General features: G+C 36.2%; 1 protein-coding gene across 5 annotated transcripts in view; it reads left to right on the top strand.

Annotated features, from left to right (window-relative positions):
* kn (EBF transcription factor knot) overlaps nt 1–15,918 on the top strand; it is a 95,758-nt gene that overhangs the window by 62,101 nt on the left and 17,739 nt on the right. The window lies entirely within an intron of this gene.

Genomic DNA, 15,918 nt, shown 5'->3' with positions numbered 1-15,918 from the left:
CGGTAACAGGAGATACCGAAGATAAAATGCTGCCAGCGGCTCTGGTTACGAGCTCTCAAATCGTACGTCAACAACGTGACCGGATTATAGAATGCGTTTAGTTGTCGAACTATGATTTAAAATCGTAGACGCGGTGCGGGACTAAAGAGAGAATCGACGTATGACCGGTAATAGTATCCTTAGTTTGTTCTATCTCGAAAGAGGAAAACGTCTATGAATTCTTACAGTCCATGGATAAAATTTCGCTCCATGTGGAACTTATTTTTATGTTATCAATTGACAATAATATCATCGATATGTTATTTGTGATCGTATTAAAAAATCAGGTTTCTGCATATCGACTAATAATGAAATGTTTAACCGTGTTTGTTTAACTCTATTGATTTCTAAAATGAAAAAATCGTACATCTCATGAAAATCAATTTTTATTATACCAAGATGATCTCGACTACAATATTCTTATATATGTACAAATATATTTTTAAACTTGATACCACATAATCGCAGATTGTGTCTGCTGTCTATCGTTATCTAAATAGAATAAGCCAAAGCAACAAGAAAAGAAGAGGAAAGTATTTTGCTCGTATTCCTTGTATCAAAGATGAGCATCTTGTGGACGATGCACCGAACTCTCCTCTATAGTTGGTATTCGAAATAAGAAGAAAACTTTCTTTTTTCTTTAAAGAATCGTTCCTTTATTTTCTCGGTGCAACGAAAGTATTAAAGTTTCTATATGCGGGATATGTCGCGTAACAGAAGAGCTTCAGCGAGTGAAGCTAAGTGGCATTTTACTGAGCGTATTACATTTATTTAATATTATTTACGGCAGGTTTTACGACACCAATGATACGTATACGGAGTCTACCCAATATCAAATATAACGTCGTAACCCCGAGAAAGCGCGGAGGGTGGCGGAGGCAATAAATGTACGGCAAACGGCGTTCCCGATAGGCATCCTTACATACAGGTTCACCCTTCGCATATAGGTAGCAATCGAAGACTCGCTAGACCTCTATGTCGTCTCTGAAAAAGGAGCAAACTGAACTTGCCACTTTTCCTTTCTTCCCTCATATATCTCCCTAGTCGCGTTTTTATGTTATTAAAAATTAAACGAATATTGCGTTAAATTTGGATGTTTATGCCAAGGGGAATGATCAAGTTTGAAATTTCGATATTACATGTAATTATTGATAAACACAATTCGTTGTTGCTCGATGTTAATCGGTACACGTGTTTCGAAAAAAGTAGCTATTATTAGACTGCAGATATTTATGCAAATTTAGATATTTATGAATACAATTTAAAAAATGAAAACTAGGTAGAAAACTGTTTTACTTGCTAAATACTGTAACCAGTACATTATATCTCGGATATTTTATATATTTTTATATATTATATACGTTTTTCTGTTATCTGTCAAAAATTCGGAATCTAATATAGTAAACAGGTATTGTTTCTTGTTGAAGGAACGTTTCATTTAGATTAACAGTGAGACAATAAATTATTTATTTCTATTGTATTAATAGAAGTAATTTAAATGTAAAGATAACATTTGTAAGTGTTTATCATGTATTCAACATGGTGTTAAATCATGTATTAAATATTAGATAACAAATACTGATATTTAGAAGTTTATAATATTATTCTTAAATATATAATCCACACAGAACTTCAAACCTATACTTTTACGAAAATACTACATTTACGATAGGATTATTTTTTATCCAAATCGTATACGCGACTTTCTCGAATGTAAAATAGGGCGCGGCGCGATTCAAATACGATAGAATTTGTATTTGCAGTGTATTGATCGATATCAATCGGTACGTTGATAGTAAGAAGTCTGCAGTCTTATAAGAAAGCAAGTCCAGTGGTCGAGGTTTGTGCGCATTCAGTATCCATGTAAATCCAACTACCCGTATCGCGTGGAATTCAATTCGAGTCGCTCGTCTACTGGGACGATAGCGGTCGAGCAAAAGAGAAGAGACTATAAAGGAAAACAGAGATAGTTGATCTGAAATGGCTAAATAGAAAACGCAAACGACACCCGATTTTACGGCCGCTCACACTCCTCCCATTCTTCTGATTCTCTCTTCTTCTATCGTTCTATTACTCTCACAATTCGTCGGTGACTTGTACGTATACTTCGGCATTCTTTACAAACGCAACGAGCTCAAACCTGTAAAGATCTCTGAGAAACCGAAAAGTGAAAGAAATTGTGGACATCAATATACAAATAGTAATTGATTATTTTTGGCCTTAGCTCTTACGGATATCTTTTATAAATATTTTTAACGTATTATGAATCATTATTTTGCATAAATGATCGAAAATAATTTTTCTAATAATCTAAGGCAATTATCACGTTTTGTATAAGATTTTAGAACAGGCGTTTTAATAATCACGAACAAATATATATTCTTCCACAATAAAAAAGTAGCTATAGAGATAAAAATAATGATCTTAAATAGGTAAAAACTGTCGAGTTTCAGTGCTAGACAGAACTATTAAATGTTAGACTCAGGATTTGTTTCTGTCTGACGAAGGTCGATCGCATCGAAGAAATGTGTACCTGTAAAAGGAAAGGAAATCGAGGGAGAACAAAACTTGGCCTCTCGGCACTTTTTGGAACGTATAACGGCCTTGGGTATACGAAGGGTATCCGTACGCGTAGCCATCTTACTGGTTCCTCACCTTACCTTTGAATATTTTATGCAGACAATTCGCCGGTGCAGTTATTTCATGCTGGCCTCACGAAAAAGATTCTGTACTCGCAGCACGTACCGCGGAAAGGTTTCGTACAACAGTGCTCTATACATCGATTGTCGGTCACAATCACTGTACGTATTGCTGTCAAAACAAACCTACATGCAAACAGATTTCCAGAGCTTAGTATTTCTAAAATGTCTATTATATATATCTATACGATCAATAATAGTAATTTCTTAATAAACACACCTTTATCATTTTTTTTTTTTTTTTTTTTTTATTTAATCCTGACACATCTATAAACTTTCACTGCTATATCCTATTTTCATTATTCTTGTGATTTAATTAATCGATGCTTCGATGAGCAATTTGTCAAAATCTTTATGGTGAATTTGTTCGCATGGCGTCGGGTTTAAACACATCGACGCGTAGCTATCGTGTATAACGTCACAGTGGCGTTATCGCTGTACCAGCGGCTATACCTATACAGGCATACAAAGGATACAGAGAGGATGTACGTATCGCAGGTACGGCGGAGCCAAGTGGCATTTGCATGAATTTGTTGGTCCGATATCCCGGCAAGGATCGTGCTTTAAGCCAAGGAAAGCCAAACTCCGGAGTCGGGACAGCGCGATCTTCGGACCGGCGAGACGGGCTCCTTTAAGAGGTGCTCGAGGGGAGGTGACTTTTTTCAATTTGTTAATTCAGGGTAATCCTGAGGGTGGCTAATTTCAAGCCAACCCTCTCCCTGTTCCCCAACTAGCGATACTCTCCTCGAGTTTTCTTCCCGTCGTACAACCTAGTCCCTTCTCCTTGCAACTTTTAATCTCTGCTATATTTCTTTGCTCACCTTCCTCACGCGATCCTTATCTCTCTTTTTCTTTCGTCCCGCGTAAAATTACCACGCGTTACCGCCGACCGACCCTCAATCGTTTATGGTGTCTACGTCGAACTACATCGAACTGCTTTTGAAGCTTTTTCGAAATCCGATTGTCGACGATGAATTCCGAGATTACCTAAAACGCTCTCGGGGGTAATAATGTAAATTCTTCCGACGTGCTTTTTTTACGAGGCTTTCTCCACGATTGTACTTATTCGTGACCCGAGAACATAATCTCGCTGCTCGCAGAAACAAGGAAAATATTCTTCGAACTTACCGTGAGTGGAAATAAATTGTTACTCGATTTCAGTGTGTAACGTTGAATTGCGTGGGACGTGATTAACGATTGTAAAAGGAACACGAATAAACCGTGAAGATCGAAATAGGTACGCCTAGTGAAACGATGTCATAGTCTTTGAACGTTCTTGAGGCATAAGGGTGGTCGAACATGGACTAGTGTACACATAGGGTCGCTAGTGGGATGACGGGCGTCGGCCATGTTGTCTTGACATTCTCCCTCGAGGGTTGTCGGGGGTGGATATATTTAGCCTGCTGCCTCCAGGGACCCTTGCCACCCCAACCGCCACCCAACCCCCAAACCGCTCCCGACTTATGATGCCGTTGTCCGACCAACCCCAAACTTTGTGCCACTCCTTACACAAGCTTTATACACAATGTTCCACCGAATAAAGAAAACACATGTTCATGGCTGAAGCAACCGAAGCAGCTAAATATGCGGCATGTTAATTTGATTTTATCATTTTACTTACTCCATTGATAAACATCAATATAATCGTTCTTTAAGAAAAAAAAAAAAAAAGACAAAAGATTTCCTTTGTCATCATAGGAATCATATTTACGATGATTTATCATATTTCAAGCAGATGTAAATTTTTTAATTATTTTACTAATACTATAGAATTATCTCATCCTTAGAACATAGTTATAATTCAAGTTTACTTATCTGAACGAAAATGAATTAATCTGCAACATTGCGTGTAACGTAATTGTAGATCTGAGGAATAGCGCGCGTTCTCATATCCAGTTGATGAACGATCACCATGTCAATTACCCACTTAGAAACGCGTTCAATCACAAATCTTATCACGTAACTGGGGCGAGAAGCAATATCAATTAACCCGTACACAACGTTACATTTAGCACTCGAGGATCAAACAATTTCAGGTAATGACGATGTATTCGCACAATAACGCTTCATCCTACCATGAATATATCCTGAAAAGCATTGCTAGGACGATATGTACGGCTATAGAAGAGGTTGCAACGTAGTTCCTCGAGCACCTTCTCCGTACTTTAGTCCTTCTTTCTTGTTTCCTTCTTTCTGGCTCTCCTTTTCAAACAGAGAGGGAAGTCATCAATATCTCGTGGCTTTTCTCTTCTATCTAACAAGCGAGGGTCAAAACTTTGGCTGCGAATGGGCGGAGTCACGCCTAATCCCCAGAGTCAAAATGGAAGTCTCTGGAGACCTCCTCCTCGTGGACCTACTGGCGAAAGTTCTGTCCTTCGTGAACAAGGTTAGGCTGGACTCGGGGGTGGTTCGGGACGATACTTCTACAACCGAGTAACATATTACCGAACGGCAGGACATTTTGCGAATTTCCGTACTCCAGCATGAAACGGACGTTGGTAGGGTAGCCGAAGAACCGCGAGGGCTGCCTACGCACCCTTCGAATCTTCCCTCGAACGGAGAGGGGCTGCCTTCTTTCCTTTCTTTCGATCGTACCACGCTTCCCTACGTGCCAATACCTCTGCGTCCTCCACACATGTACGCGAAGACCGTTTCGTGATGGCTTTCGACTGCTTGAATTGTTCCAGCCAACGTTGTCCTCTAAATGTAGTTAAAAAAACATAATTTTCAACGTAGATGGAATAACGAAAGAAAATTTATAGAATTTATAGCCACAATTAGCAAATTCTTTCAACTTTAGTTGACAATTTTTCTTACGACGTAATATAATAACATGCGTTATTTCATAAAAATTTCATAGTTAATCCTAGGCAAGAACCAAATTCATGATTACTAAACTACAGATATTTATGCAAATTCATATTCTTATAAGTGTATTAGAAGAAATAGAACTACGATAGACAATTGTTTTATTTACTGAATATTACAACAAGTTTCATAGTGTGAATACTTTATACGTTTTTGTATGTTATATCCATCTATTACATCCACTTTCAAATTACCCTTAAATGTATGAAAGCCGCAGTCTAATGTTTATATAAAAATCTATTTTGTAATAAGTTCACGAGGGAAATAAAAAATGTATTCCATGCGATACACGATTGCAACATGCGTAAGATACGTGACGTTTTGAGATTCACTTTCATTTTCCACTTTAGTACGCGAGCTTGAAAACCTTCGTTCCGTGGAAGGGAACGAAGAATCTGCGAGAAGACGGAAAAAATAGGGGTTGTAAGTTGCGCAGATAATTCTCGGTGGCGGAGGCAGAGCAGGCAACCTTTTGTACAAGGGTGGTAGACTGTAAGAGGGTTGGTGATCGTAGGCACGAAGGTGAAACCGTCTACGATACAGAATATAGATTTTTATACAATATTAAAAAGTCTGTACTTCCTCGAGGTAATTTATTTTATATGTATTTATAGTAATATTGTCTTACGATTATTCGCTCGTAACTAAATATCGTGTGTATTTAAATCGAGATTCAATGAAGGAACAATTTTACAACACATGTAAATTCATTGAGTACATACCAGCATAGTGCTGTCAAAATATAGTATGAATTTATTGCTATTTACGTATCAACACAATCAGTGATTACTGTATTATACCCGCAATTCTAACGCTTAGTATCCAATAATCATTTGACATTCGTATCGCTTCCACAGTTTACTCTTTAACAAGCAATTATGTTACAATTCCATTATAGATATTACCCAAGTATATCTGCTTTGTAATATCAATTACCTATAATCATGTATAATTACTATCTATAAATATCTATAGTTATCTATAAAGACAACGAAAAATTTCTTGAATCTACTGTTACTGCTTTTATAATTTATATTTTACCTTAAATATATTTTATATTTAATCATAAAATGAAATTCATTGTAACCCAATGGTACTATAGTATATAATGTAATAACTTATGTGTAATAACTTTTATGTGTTCACAAATTTTAAAAACACTTGAAACATTTTCCACTATTTAATATGTATAAATATCTTAGAGCCACTGTCTTAAAGAATTTTCAAAATGAAATCACTTTTTACTTTCGCTGCCCTTTTATTTCTTCTCGAGCGCCTTGGCTCCGTGACCCATGGAGGCTTGACTCGGACTGCGTAAGGGAAACAAAGAGAGCTCCGAGAAAAAGGAGGAAAGAAAGACTGTAAGAACAGAAGAAGGTGGAAGGAAGAAAGAATATCAGAATTCAGAGGATCGAGAAAGAGACCGTGAATCCCACGGGACTATCGACTGCCGAGTCCCGTGGGGCAAGTCGATACTCCAGGGACACCCCATCCTCCTCCTTCAGAGGTCTATCCTCTTTCTCCTCACCTCCTCGTCACCTCTTTCTACCAGCATTCGAGTTCTAAACAGTCGACGCAAGCGCAACGCGTCCCTTCTCCCTAAGTACAGTCCTAATTTTTTTTATATTTTCTTCGTGAATGAATTACATTTACATATATTCAAAGCAGATATATAGCACATTTTGAAAAAAAAACAATCATACTTATCAATGAGAAATTTTGTTGCAATCATAGCTTTTAATCATCTATTTACACCAAGGTATTGTTAATGAAATGTAATAGCCACAAATAAAAAAATATTTTATATTCCTATATCCGTAAAGAATAGGGGATCTTTAAGTAAATGAATTATTATATCCAAAAGATTGTCAATCTGAATGACGAGTTAATTTGTCTTCTCCAGTTAACAGGTTAATATGAATTATTCTATACCAATTATTTTATATAAAAGGTATTCTAAAAGGAATATTTGTTTTAATAAGAAAGAAGTAGTCTCATCAATGATTGGAAGGACTTACAGTTTGGAGACTTACAGTTAAATGTATGCGGTAGAATGAGCGGTAACAGTGTGCGGTCGGGTTGTCAGCACCGGTAAGTTATTTAGCGGTTGAGGCCGTAGCAGTTGGCAGCGCTGTCTAATTGTAACGACACCTTTGGGACTGGTATCACTCCCCGTATCCACCAAACCACCCACTTTCCACCCCCGTAATCGTTGAAGCGCTCAGGTATTCCCTCACACCGCCGACCGCCTCCTTCTTCCTCTCGATTCCACGTCTCTCCTCGGCAACCTTCAGACGCTGTAAACCAAAAATACGACGACACTTTGTCGAAGCATCCGTGTCCCGTACGTTTTAATGTTCGACTAGGCGGCAGCAAGAGCGAAGAAAGTTACTGCAGCTTCTGCTCAAGTTTAAGTGTAATTCAAATTATCTATTAACTCGTTACATTAAATTATTCGAACAGTAGTTCCCATTGTGTTTTTAACTTCATTTTTATCATGATGATCATTGCCGGCTATAAGTATTGGGATACTTACTCATTACATTTATTGGAGAAGTCTACCAAATATTACTTTATGTAGATTTACATTAGAAGGCATATATGGAGAGCTTGAAATCATAGTGATGTAAGTCAAGATATTTACAGCTTGAATTTAATCACGTATTTTAACACTTAAAAGTATCGTCTCCTTAATATTTCATAATTAAGAAAGTGAAAATGAAAAATTATAAAGTGAGATGCGAGTGAAATAGGAGATTTACAACAGAATATGTAGAAAATAAACCTCGTACAGACCCTCCACGGAGAAAAGGTTATGACGATGATATGAAATTATTCAATTTTTACTAGATATGTATGAATTATGAAATTTAAATATGAAATAATATGAAATTTAAATAGTATATTTATTTCCTAATTTAGAGTATAATAACGTTAATATCGTCAGGGATGAAATCGTAGTTGATCTTTTTATTTTACAACCGAATAAATGCAATTAGATATTCTCTAGTACGATTTTTCTACTGACTCAATATGAATTTTTTGCTACAAGGAAAATAAAAATGTTATCATCTTTAGTGATTACAGGTAACACTATAATGCTATTATTACAGAACAATAATATTAAAATGAAATTCACGTGTGCGATGAAATTTTACCCACGACAGCCTTCAAGGATTAATATGAAATATTAAAATTTTACATTTAATTTTTATTGATAAGAATGACATTTCCAAGCTAAATCCATAATTTCAAATCATGGGTTATTTACTGGCGTGGCGTTTGTCGCCGTGATACGGAGAAGTGATTTCTCGAATGCGGAAACGCCGAAGGAAATTTCAGTCTGGAAGACAAAGACGAAGTATCGAGCAGGTTGTCGCCTCGTAATCGCGCGACTCGAAAACCGGGTCTCTCGTAAACTTCCGTGCGAGCATGGACGTTTGCTTTATTGCCAGAGCTTCTGATATCGCGGCAGTTGGTAGCAACATCGGTAGAAAGGCAGGCAGGCAGGCAGGCGGCATTATCTTCGTCGGGTGAGGGTGAGAGAGGGCGAATGCCCTCCCCATGAGATCACCATGGCAACCCCTGTACGGCCCGCCACGGCGTCGTGTCCTGCGTGCTTCCATGTCCTGCTAGCATGGCGACTGCTAACCTCCCAAACTTCTCTGTCGACGATAACCTAGAAGTCTTCTCTTTCGTGTCGCTTACCTTTTTTTTTCACCCTCTCATCTTCCGTTCTGAAAATTCGTTTATTCTGGTCGCGCGCGATTTTGACCCACGTACCCGTTCGTTAGAACGATCGTTTTCAAAGGAACGCGGTGAACCATCGTCCGCGGGATACACAGGGACCTTATCTCGATCCGAGCCAGAAGGGTTTACAACCTTCATCACGAGATTCCTTCTTTCGCAAGGGTGTTAGTGTAAACGTGTATGAATACATGTCGGATATTTGCAAGTATATACGACTTATGATTGAGAGTACGTTATAGTGACAAATCTTTAGAGTATCTTTTTAATTAGTATAACAATTACTCGTTGCATTAGACTAATCAAGATTATATTACAGAATTTTTCTCAGTATCGAGTTTTTAAAATCATTGTATTGGGCCCAATAAATTCTGCAGTAGATTAAAATTGATTTGTAGCTCATGACGGACAGTTTTATCATGCCGTGAAATCAATAGATTATAGCTTTCATTGCCGGCGACTTGATAATTCGGTGTATTTATCCTGACAATTTAGATTAAATTTAGAAATATTCTTACTGAAGAGTCCATACTAGCAGATCTTGGACGAAACATTCTCTCTTCTCTCACATTGTGTCTGTTAGGTGAGAGCCTTACTGAAGAATCCATACTAGAAATATTCATACTTGTCTTCTTTATCAGAAATACAAATCTAATTCAAAGAGAGACCAGGATGACAGTTTTCGCTGAAAATAATAGCGATTTTATTCTATTTCCAATTTTCAGTTAATCTTGCTCGTAATAAGTTTGCAAACGTTTGATGTCTAAAGACATGAATGTAAAGATGTATATGTACATAAAAAAAGCAGCGTAACAAGCCGCTGGTACGAAGCATCCAATAAAATCAGAATGGTTGAATGTCAACGAAGGAAGGTAAAGAGAAGTTCTCAAGCGAGACAGAGTTGCAGATTTTACCGAGTTTGAAACTAGGTGTGCCTCTCAAAGCGGGATGCCGTTCTCGTGGGAGGGAGTAGACAAGGTTCAGGGTACCCTCCGTAAGCCTGTTAAGGAAGAGTCGTGAGTTTCCTCAAAGGGGCCGCGAATATTAAAATCACATTTTAGCCCTTTCCTCACCCCCTACCCCTCGCTGTTTCGACGACGAACTCCATGACCGTGCAACAAGGTTAACCGAGATTAAGCGAGCTTCCGGAAAACCTACAGCACTGTGTTACTTTACCCAGACACGTATCGCTAAATCGTTTGTCAGTAATGAATTTTATATGGTTATTGAAGTTGACTGGCCGTTTCTCCCATTTTCTCATATCTCCATTTTCATAAATGCAACCTGATTTATGGAAACTTGAATAATTTATGGAAGTACAAATACAGTCTGACTTGTGGAGACTTTCTCTGAGTAAAATATAGATATAACAAATTTGTCTAAATTATTAAAAATATATCGATCCGATCATATTTAAAAGAGTATGAATATAATATAAAATATGACACTTCGTTCCTGACCTAGCATTATTAAAGAGGCGTAGAAATACTGTTCATGAAATTCTTCTTGTTAGAAACACACGGTACAGGATGTTTTTGGTTTGCGTGACATTTTTATCTTTGGTAAGAACACACGTGTGCCGGAGCATGCGCGACTTACGGTCGTTTTTGTCGATATTTGACAGTAGCAACTTGAGAGGGTCCCAACCATCCCCATCGAGCCCTCAGGGGCTCCGTATCTAAATGCAGACATTAATAAATCGCGGACACACTCGTACGTTCGTGTACGAATCGTCGTCGGCGGTAAGTTAGTTTACGCTGGTGGAGGTTCTGATGCGTTTATGGAAATGACTCGTGCCTTGCTCGGACAGCGTACGCCTAAGGCATTACGACATAATTCAACAATTTTCGGCTAGCCCTCTACTCAGTGGGAACATTCGGACAGTCGTATCTGCAAAGGGTGGAAATTATAGAAACTGATAATGCTTTCTGTAGTTAATTAAATTGCAATAACAAAAATTTTATCATTCGGATGTGATTTCGATAATTGAAATTTTTTAATAAAAAACTTTTCAATCTATTTGGATTGAATTGAAGGAAACCATATTTTTACTACTATATGACGTAAAAAAAGAATTACATACAATAATCTACAAATTCTATAAACTATTCAACTATTCAATTATTTATTGTATATTTTTACATCCGACGTTAAATTAGATTATTTGTTATTTTTATACGATTCCTTCCTTATTATCTCTATAAATTTATACGATCAATTGAAAAAACATAAAGAAGACAATTACATCGGATACGCAATTCCTTTTCATTGAATACGTTTTAAGGATAACATAATTCGTATGAAATCACGATATACGCAGAGTAAAACTTTACATTAAACCGCATTGCGAATTCCATAACAGTCACGTCACTTACGTGACTAGTGTTAACATTCGTATTATGTAACAGTAACTATGCGATAGATAGTAAATCGTCAGTTGATGTACCATAGGTGCAAAGCAAATCTAGTTACAGCAGCCGGCCTCTCAAGCCGTCTTGTAGCTAATATGATAGACTGCCATTAGGGATATCTCGCTGTCGTGACGAGGGGACTGTGAAACGCACAAGGAGCAAGGAGGGAGGATGGGCTACACAACATAGAACCACGACAGGGTACGTTAGCTCGGGATATGCTAGTTAGTAAGACGTATTACTTACGTATGAATTATGCAGTACCTTGGTAGTACCTGCCGAATAGCCTTAGCTTCTCCCATCTTAGGACTTAGGTAAACGGAACTCTCTCTTACTACTGACAGGAATTCGGTTAAGTTACCCTCTTTACACATTGCCGGGCGCCTGATTTCCTTTTGTAAACACGAAAACGACCGTCCCAATACAAAATACATCGGGACTGTCGATTAACAGCCGTGTTTGGTTTCGTAACCATGTTTCAACAAGACGGACGAATATACTTTTTCTCATGAACTCCAAGTCTTATAAGGAACGCTATTTAATTGAAGATAGAACTATATAAACCTTTTTATATGAATCAGAAAAGTACATAAAATTCGTAATATTCAATAAAGATGCTATGGACAATTAAAGAATTCACATCAAAGGGGACCATTTTACGTCTTTGTTTTTCTTCAGAGAAGCAAAAGGATATTCTAATATCTCATATTTCTGTTTTTGAACAGAATATTCATCACATTACATAACTTTAAAGAGGAGGATGTCTGTGATTACATTGTAGAAGAATTATATCTAATTTTTATCTAACCTATTTATATCTATATAAATATATATATATAACTCTTATGATTATATTTAATTATATCTGATTAGTATCATAAAGCTGTGGACTTTGTGATAACACTTTTCGTAGAATCGGTTAATTAAATAATCATATTTTATAATGTCGACTCCACTATGTTATAAGTATAGCTTTCGACTAATAGAATCCATTATTATTTGAAAGGTTGACAAACTTGACAAGTGCCTTCCTCGTTACGAACGAATAATAACGAAGTTATTTTATTTACTGTATATATCGATTCACTTAAAAATATTTTAATAGACGAAGTCACGAAAATTCTCGCCTGAAGTTCCTTGACTGTTTTCCACAAAAATAAATCTAGTTCCTAAATTAATCACCAATAGCATTCTTTCAGAAATATTTTTGTAAGTTTCGTAGTATATTTTCGAAATCTATAAAAAAATCTATATGGTATCATCGTCAATCGAACAATGTTTTTCACAAGCATCACTATCTCACAGTTTAAAATTTCAGAATCTCGTAAAATGTACAAGATACTTAAAACCGGTTGTAAAAAGTAACGTTTTCATCGATATCACGTGGTACGTTTTGAATATTTAGTGTAGAAAAAGCGTGGCTGAAGGCATCTAAGGACATTCATAACTTCTTGTCTGCTCGAGCGTAAATTTATTCTACTTGCACTCTCAGTCCGGCTCCTATTTACGTCGACATTCTCGTAAGAGAAAATTAAACAGCGATATCATAAGGACCGGCTTGCGGTCCTATGCTGCTCACACGTCATGTCATATTATTTTCTCAGCTTGTCTAAAATGTTGACTTTTCTGTAAATTAAATTAATGTTCGCTTCACCGTGACGTCCACTAGAATACTCTACTTGATAAAACGTAATACGTTTACTATTTCGGTGATGTTTAATATCTGATACTTAAAAGAATATGGTTAAGGAATTGATTATGTACATAATGCTAGGATGAAGTTAAGAGAATGATCATTTAGATTACTTATATAATTATTATGAACGAACAGATTATTGTATGCTAAAGAGTATATTCAATATATTAGGTCGTCCGAAAAGTTTCTTTCGTTTTATAAGGAAATAATGGATGCACAACATTATCCGTTTTATATTATTTTATCGAATTACGTATGATCCATTTTGTTCTATCAAAATAAAGATCACAACGTTCGACAGATGAGGTTTCATGTTTGTATAAAGATGCATCGTTGTAAAAGACGGGTCTGTAAAAAACTTTGCGGACAACCTAATACACACTTTTGACACGTATCTGTTTTGTAACTATTAATCGAATTCATTTCAAAATTCACCAATATAAGCTTAATAGTGTATATTATTGCAGCGTCAACGAAACTCGAAAACTTTACAAATACAAATTTTCTATGCCAAGTATTCAAATATTTTCCTGAATAACTGTACTTACGTATCCTTAAAAAAAGAAAATCGAACTCTATTCCATAAACTCGTACTTATATCAATAACTTTGTAATCAAAACAGTTATATCGGTGACGATATAAAATTGGGAAATGACCTATATAAATAAACTTTTCATTGGCAGACAATAATTTCCTAATTTAACCGATAGCTTACATATGATCCTTCTTAGCTGTTTCCTATCTATAATACTTCCTGTAGAGAGGATCTGAAGGAACGAGTCGGTGGATGCTGGATGACGGCGATGCAAAGGGGGAGGGGGGTTTCAAGAAGACCAATGCAGGAGGCGTAATGGAGGCTAGTTAAACATTAAGCATCCCCTGATACCTTACTAACCCCTTACTAACCCCAGTTAAGGTGTATGCAAGGTATACAGCTCTAGGTGGTTTCCTATGCCTTACGGACCTCCGTATACATTCTTACTAATTGACGTTCTGCACGTCTGCATTATGCACTTGCGATTACTCCCGGGCGTTTTCTTACTAAAATAATATATCCAATCGAACGGTGTACCGCTGTATTTTTTCAGAGAGAAATAGCAAATTGTTACGTACTATCTATGTGTCTACGTGTGTACGTTTCTATGTTTTTGATAATGGAAATGCGTTTCTTTTCTCCAGGCCTTTCCTTTTATCCTGTATCTTGTAGTTTATCGCTGAATGTTTTTCTTTATTTTTAATATCATCGATGTAGCATCAGAAATAATACGAAAATGTTAAAGAAGAAAATACCCATATGAAATCAGTTTATCTGACTTACGAATGAATTTAAATGCTACTTCAATTTAATTCTTAGGTATTCCTGCTTTTACATCTATGGATTTTAATTAGAAAATTTTCTTTCATTTTCAAAAATAAACTTCTTTACCTAAAGGCTTTGATGTTAGTGATATGGAGTAGCATGAACATGTTAAATAGGATACTCAGTGAACTCATTATTATTGTTATTGTTATCACATAAGATGATATTGCTTTCAAAAATCACAAACATGATATTGATTCTCATATTTAGTATCTATATTCATTGTAAGACCGCAATTTTCACAATTGACCTATATCTTATCAAGCTGAACCACAATATGGAAACATCTTTTTCAGTGGATACAACCCATATTCCTCATCCGTACGCTTTACTTTATTGTACATTATTTGACGGACTACGTATAAGACTGATCAGATTCAATGGACCAACAGTCTGATAACTAATATCTAGTACCATAATGAGATTGTGAATTCTCTTAAAGCTTAGTAACAATGAACGTAATGAAGATATCCCTAAGGAGTACCTAGAACCGAGATACATTGTTAATACGACTGCTGAGTAGAGGTTTGTCGTTTGGATAGGTGATTAGTACTCTATCGAACACGCCTCCTATTCCACTGAACAGACAGAATTTCTTACTGATATTCCTCTGAGACTTAGAGGCTCTCACAGTGGAATTTTTCATTAACGTCTAAAATAATTTATTTTTATCGATATGTTTTCCTCAGAGGACACGTCTAAATAACATATTTTGCAAATAATAATTGTAATTTGAAGAAACAGAAATTTGTAATTACAAAAATCATTCAAAACGATTAACAAGATATTTATTAATATTGTTAACAATGAAATATCTTGTATTTTTTTACAAAATGAATTTTTAATTATTTGACATAAAAATCGTTTAACTTTATCAATTTATTGTACACAATCTTTAATGGATCAAGTAAGAATTTGCAATATTACTTACTATCTTCGCTATAAAATAAAAAGGAAATGAAATAACAGAGAGAGCGAATTAAACGTGACGTTCTTGAATTTCGCGCTGACCTGACATTACATTATTCGCTGCTCTATGGTAACAAAAAAGGGGCTATACTTAGGGAGCCGAAAACATGATTAAAGATTTTCCAACG

This window comes from Bombus flavifrons, chromosome 8 (assembly GCF_040668555.2).
Source record: "Bombus flavifrons isolate JBK064 chromosome 8, iyBomFlav1_principal, whole genome shotgun sequence".
NCBI lineage: Eukaryota > Metazoa > Arthropoda > Insecta > Hymenoptera > Apidae > Bombus > Bombus flavifrons.
Note: the sequence above shows the minus strand (reverse complement) of the source record. Positions and strands in the feature narration are given on the sequence as shown.